Source organism: Centroberyx affinis, unplaced genomic scaffold, assembly GCF_046629955.1.
Source record: "Centroberyx affinis isolate AG114_WGS23_722 - 3 ecotype Tasmania unplaced genomic scaffold, CSIRO-AGI_Caff_v1 ptg002416l_1, whole genome shotgun sequence".
NCBI classification, from domain to species: Eukaryota; Metazoa; Chordata; class Actinopteri; order Beryciformes; family Berycidae; genus Centroberyx; species Centroberyx affinis.
The window spans coordinates 30,001-36,373 of NW_027280662.1; the positions used below are offsets into that span (position 1 = coordinate 30,001).

Below are 6,373 nucleotides of genomic sequence, written 5' to 3' on the forward strand. Positions count from 1 at the left end.
CTATACTATACTATACTATACTATACTATACTGTAGAAGTCCAAGATTACCTGTTATGGTGAATGAGAACATGGTTGATCAACCACGTTTTTTATGGATTTTCAGTTGTGCCATTTTGCATCCCCAGCTGAACTGAACCGAAGGCTTCAGGGACAAAAATGGCTGCTGTAAAAAATGGGTTGCTACGACAACAAATGAAAACAAAGAGTTGTTTTCATCCTTGAATTGCGGTTTCTGTTACTTGCGGTTTCAATGAGAATTGAGAACTGAGAATGAATTGGTCTTAAAGCAAGCCTGAAAAAACTTGCTTACAGGTTATTTATTTAGTGGCTGCTCTTATTGGACAGTGGACAAGTCTTACCACTGCTTTCAGAGAGAGAGTTGAAGTCATTAGTGCAAATAATGTGACAATGACCTGAAGTTGGTCTGGTTTGATTCATCATTGTTTCAGAACTGTTTCAATAAAGATCCATTATCAAAAGCTGACAGTCTATCTGTTGCTCCGGATGAATCTTCTACCGTTACATACAACAAAAAATAGCTTAAACATGCTGTCCCAGTAGATATAATAGACCTAGATCCATGAAGAGGTACTTTGATATTTAGTTGTTGTTGTTTTTTTTCCATCAGACACTTCTAAAGCAACCCCCCCCCCACCCCCCCACCCCAATATAAAGAAAAATGTGTCTCCTGGGAAAAAAAAATAATAGGCTGAATTTCAAAATGTCAGAGTATCCCTTGAACCTGGAATTGCTCAGTTCCAGATGGAAAAGACAACAAAAGAAGGCAATGAAAAATGTAATGAAAAGTAAATACTGGAGGAATTCCCCCCTGAGATTTAATGGTGGCGATATACAGGCAACTTTTTGAGGCAATATATAGCTGGGCAATGTTGCCTTCACTGGCAAAAGGGGCCAAAATCAAATAACGTGATGGAAGATAAAATAAAACATGTTGAAAGATAGTCTGTTGTATTGCCAATGGCATTGCCCATCTACATTTCCTCTGAATATTGCCTGTGAATCACAGCCTGAACTGACCTCTCAACCAATCCAATCCCAGACAGGCAAATAGGTAACAGCTCTCCCACAGCAGGAAGTGTTGCAAAGTAGTTCTGGATGAGTTTGCCCTTGGATGCTGGTCTCAGATCAGTGCTTCATTTCCTCCGTATGCAACATCCAAATTTAGTTTCTGCAGAGTTGAAACTGATCCCAGAGTCAGCCCACAAGGGCAAATTCTCCCTGAAAGGTGTTGACGAGTAATTAAAAACCTTGGTGTATCATGTGTTGGTTTGTTATGTAGGTATTGATTTGTTGTTGTTTATTGTTGTAGTCTTTGTGATGATGGTGCAAGGTAAAGATGCCCTTTAATGCTTTTCTGTCAGGATTGCAAACTCCCAAACTAATTGTTAAAGGACAACATGAGGATTTTTACATGTGGGTGCTAAAATCAGATATCACATTACGCCAGTTCTGACATCACTTCACTTGTTACTTTAAGATTTTGCTGATCACTTTTAAAACATAAATAGATTTTTAGTTATACTTCTGACCTCTTAATCCCTTATGAGCCTGAGCACAACCTCAGATCCCTGAGCAGGGGCTCCTAAATCCACCCTTAAACACTTTAACACTGAAAAAACAGCTACTGGTGATGCATCTCTGGGCCCATTTTTCTGTTTGTTAGATGACCTGACATCACATTGAGATGTTTCCAGTGCAGCTACAATGGAGTTTGATCGCAGAAAATGTTTCAGCAATCTGAAACATCAACTGTAATACGGTTTTGGTGTCAGTCCCTGAGAATCAAAGAGCGAGGGCTTCTTTCTAGAGCCGCCATTTTACACCGACAATCATACATGGGCAAATCCATTGTAGAAGAGGCAGAGAGAACAATTTCTCCACTGACAGCAGCCTCAATAAACCAGAATGTAATGCAGCCACAGGACATGTGTTTTGATGGCCGCAACACTTGGTTTCCTCAATTGGAACCTCACTCTCATGCTCTTACTTTGCTAAGTCGAAAGTCTTTGTGGGAAATGCAGGTACTCACTACCTGAAGTAGAAGTAGATGAGGCAGGTTGAGGGAAAGTGTGTACAACAAATGGGTAAATTGCTACACTTACATATAAATAACTCCTGGAATGCGTTGGACATCATAGATTGATGATACACAACCGTGTAAGAGTATCCAAGGGTGGATTTGTCCTTTGAAGGCAACAATTGCAAAAGACCCACATGTCAAAAATGCTGATATTGTCCTTAAAGTTTAGCACTGGACGAAAACTGATTTCTGGTCAGTGATCAAGGGCAGCTTCACCCTGGAGATGTGTTGGTGACGATGTCTGTATGTTTGTGTGTCATTTGGAGAGGACTTTTTCAAACCTCTCAGAAAGGATCTGTCATTCCCAATGCATTTGTGAACATAGTTTGGGTCAGCATTGTTCTTGGGTTGCTTTTCAACGCAGCATGAATTCATAATAACAAAATTGCCAATAATAAAAAGTTGCCTTGAAAAGCAACCCGATATTTGTTGTCCCAAACTACAGCCATGGGTATGTCAAAAATGGCACATCCTCTAGAAGAGTGTTACCTCTCCACTTGCTGTTTAATGGCAGTGTCTCAAAGTAGGACTGCAGAATAATTCACCTAATCTTTTCTCCAACTAAAAGCCAAGCAGGTCCCAGATTAGCATTCCTACTCTTAAGACACCTACTACTTTGCTCCCTTGTTTGTGTCGGATGGTGTATGTTGGACTGGGTTTCCTGAAAGCACTTCAGCACTGAGGTCAGCTCTATTCCATTGAAATTCAACAGGACGATGATGATTGGGAACTTTATTCCATTGCAATTCCATTGTAATTCAAAAACAAAATCTTACCATTAAGTTAATCTTTATTCCATTGTAATTCAATGGGGAAAACAAAATCTTACCATTAAGATCATCTTTATTCCATTGTAATTCAATGGCAAAAACAAAATCTTACCATTAAGTTAATCTTTATTCCATTGTAATTCAATGGGGAAAACAAAATCTTACCATTAAGATCATCTTTATTCCATTGTAATTCAATGGCAAAAACAAAATCTTACCATTAAGATAATCTTTATTCCATTGTAATTCAATGGGGAAAACAAAATCTTACCATTAAGTTCAACTTTATTCCATTGTAATTCAACAGGAAAACAAAATCTTACTGCTGTGGTGATTTTAGGAAACCCAGCCCTGATTACTTGACTGGCTGACTGACTTCCCAACTTCATTCACTCCTATGGGTGTGCATTCACTTGCACCATTTTGCATCCCTGATTGAATTAAAGTCAATGCTCACTACAGCAGAAGGGACACAAAATGGACGCCGTAACATAGGCGCAGGTGGGAGCCGCAAGTGAAAGCAAAGGACAGCAATAATTCCCCTTACCCCAGATGAACTCTAACCCCTCTGGTGAGAATTCCAGCTTGTAAAACAGCAATCTCATCCCACCTCAGCCTGCTCCAATCTACTTTCACTTTGCAGAACTCAATAAAGTAAAAAAGGGACCACTCCTGTGCATCCACAAAGTAAAATGTCATTAATATTTCAGCCTCCCTGTCTCCTGCTCGCCTGCTAAATTGTTTTTTTTAGGAAGCGGTATCAGTGAAGGGTTTTATTTGACTGCGACTCAGGTTTGCTATGTGAGACACAAACAGTGGAGTTCTCAGAAACTCTGGGTAAAGTTTGGGTCTTTAATAATTAATAATAAGGTTAGGAACAGGAGGGTTTTATATTCTCCGACTGACCGCTGACTGAGCATTGTAAAAACACTGTCAGGATAGATTTGTCAAACCAAATCTTCAGTGGCAAAGCTCATCGCAGTATGGCGCCCCCTGTTGAAGCCCCTACTGGCTGCATTTTACGCAGTGATTTATCGCATTTCAGACATTTTCCCACTCAAAATTATTAACGTTTTTTATACAAGGGATGCCAGTATGTGACCTTCAAACATGGATTTAAGGCTGGACAAAGATTTGTTTAGTCAGTGAACACTGGAATTAAATACAGCTGCACTTTAATTTAGGATGGGCTTAAAAGATTTGCCTAAAATTTGTACAGTCAAATAATTTTGAGAATTCTATCTTTAAATGCCCAACTCTTCTGGGGAATACTCAGGAATAAAATGGGAATGTTACACCAAATTACATAATTATAGCTGCCGATGTCTATACAAACAAGGAAATTTAATTTGTTGTAAAACAAAAGTACAAAATAAGCTCACGCTAGTTACCGATAAGTCAGTATCGTGCCCCAAATTTTGCCTGAGCCTGAACAAGACATTCTGTTGTGTTACGATGGACAGAGGAAGGAAGAGAGGAACAAAGAGGGAGGTTTCTGAAGCAGGCTGAGAGGAGGAGGAGGAGGAGGAGGAGGAGTGGAGTATGGGAGGAACGAGAGAAAGGAGTGAATGCGGAGGGGAAGGCAGTCAAACACTGTTGGGCCTTGTGAAGCTGTCAGAAGCTGTCGCACACATATGCAAACACACTGCAAAAACACGACCATTAAAACAAAATTATTGTGTTCATTGCAGTTTTTACCCTGTAAATGAACGGAAACTCATTGAGTTTGACCCCGGCTCATGAACAAAAAACAGCAGACGTGGTTTTTGTGTAAGGAGCCTGACCTCTTCACCAGGTCCAAACCATTCTGTAGGGGAGTTCTGGTTTGGGCATCAGTCCCTTCTGTCTGTCTGTCTGTCTTCCTGTCTAACTGACCGTCTCCCTGTTTAACAGCAGCCTGTTGTCTCTCCTCTGTAGGCTGGCTAAAACACCTGGATTCTGAGATCCAAAGTTTTTGCATTAGAGCATTAACGTGGACGATAGTGTACATTCTCACTCAGCTCCAGATGATTTACCCATCAGAGTCTCTGAGTTTCCCAATAGACTTGTTATGGAACAAAGTGTATTTGCTGCTGTGTGTGCTTTTGGGAACCTCAGAGCAGGTAGTCCAGTGGATTTGGACAAAGTTGGTTCAGTACCAAAGTCTTAAAATGGAGAGACAAATAAAAGGGACTTTTGTACATATCCACTGGACTAGCACCCCTTCCCCGACTACACAGTGTATGTTGGTGCTGCAGAGCGCCACCACTAGGTGTCTAAGTGATGTTGTGGCAAAAAATCCAACTGATGAACTGATTTTCGTAACCCATATTCCTGTTTTGTCCTGTCTCTGTCTGTCTGTCTGTCTGTCTCTGTGTCTGTCTGTCCATCTGTCTGTCTGTCTGTCTGTCCTTTATCCAACTTCCTCCTTTGGTCTCAATATTTTACTTGGTTCCGGCTGTTTTTCTTTATTTCTTTGTTTTTATTTATTTTATTTTTTTTTTACTTTGTTTTATTTACAAATGCTTGTGACTGTAACAAATGGTTTATCTTTGCTATGACGCGCAACACTGTTAACTCATATCATAACATATTATAACATAACAAATCATAACATAACAAATCATAACATAACATAACATAACATAACATTGCATTTCCTTCCCATAAACACACATGCCTAACATTTTATCTTACCTTATCTTACTTGTAAACTAACACCGTCCCCTTCTCAATCCTCACTGTTCATTTCTGTAACCCTCACCATTGTAATCATGCCTCATAATCTATTCATGGCACCTTCATAACCCTGCTCTAACCTGTGTGTGTGTCTTCCTCATGTAGCCACGGGCTATGAGAAGTCACGCAGCCTCAATAACATCTCGGGCATGACGGGCGCCCCGCTGCGCCTCACCCCCATCACCAACTCCACCTTCGAGCCCTTCGAGCCGCCTGGCCTCAGGCGATGCCACTCCCCCATCCCCTCCATCTTGTAGCATAGCAACCGCCCGCCTCATGTAACCAGGAATTGACAGAGAAACAGCAGCAACAAAAAAAAAAAAAAAATATCAACAACAACAACAGCAACGATAAAATATAAAATAATCTTTTCTGGGAAAGGGGAAACATCAGGAGGAAACAAAAACGACGGTGGCAACGGCATCGACATGGACGGAGTGTCTCGAAGACATTTTATTCATCCCAGCTGCTCCTCCATTCAGTCACCATTACCTTACATGTTTTATAATGATAATGACGATGACGAATAAGAGTTATTCTGGCTGTAGGCACTAGAGGGTGCTGTTTTGTCGGAAGAGTACCCCGCTAAATTAAAACGCAGAATAGCAAAACCGTACCGATTAAGCCCAGATAGATGCTTTAGCATAACCAACCGTATTTGCTTTGTGTAGTACACCGAAGTATAATACACAAACACACACGCACGCACGCACACAAAAACACACACTCACACACCTGCCTTACTAACAGGGACTGAGTATAGGTCATTAGCTTAGACTGAT

At 40.7% G+C, this 6,373-nt stretch overlaps 1 pseudogene; it reads left to right on the forward strand.

The window, feature by feature from the left end:
• The window catches only part of LOC139656227 (voltage-gated potassium channel KCNC3-like), a 34,525-nt pseudogene extending 28,677 nt beyond the window's left edge, over positions 1 to 5,848 (forward strand).
• Positions 5,849 to 6,373: the final 525 nt, after the last annotated feature.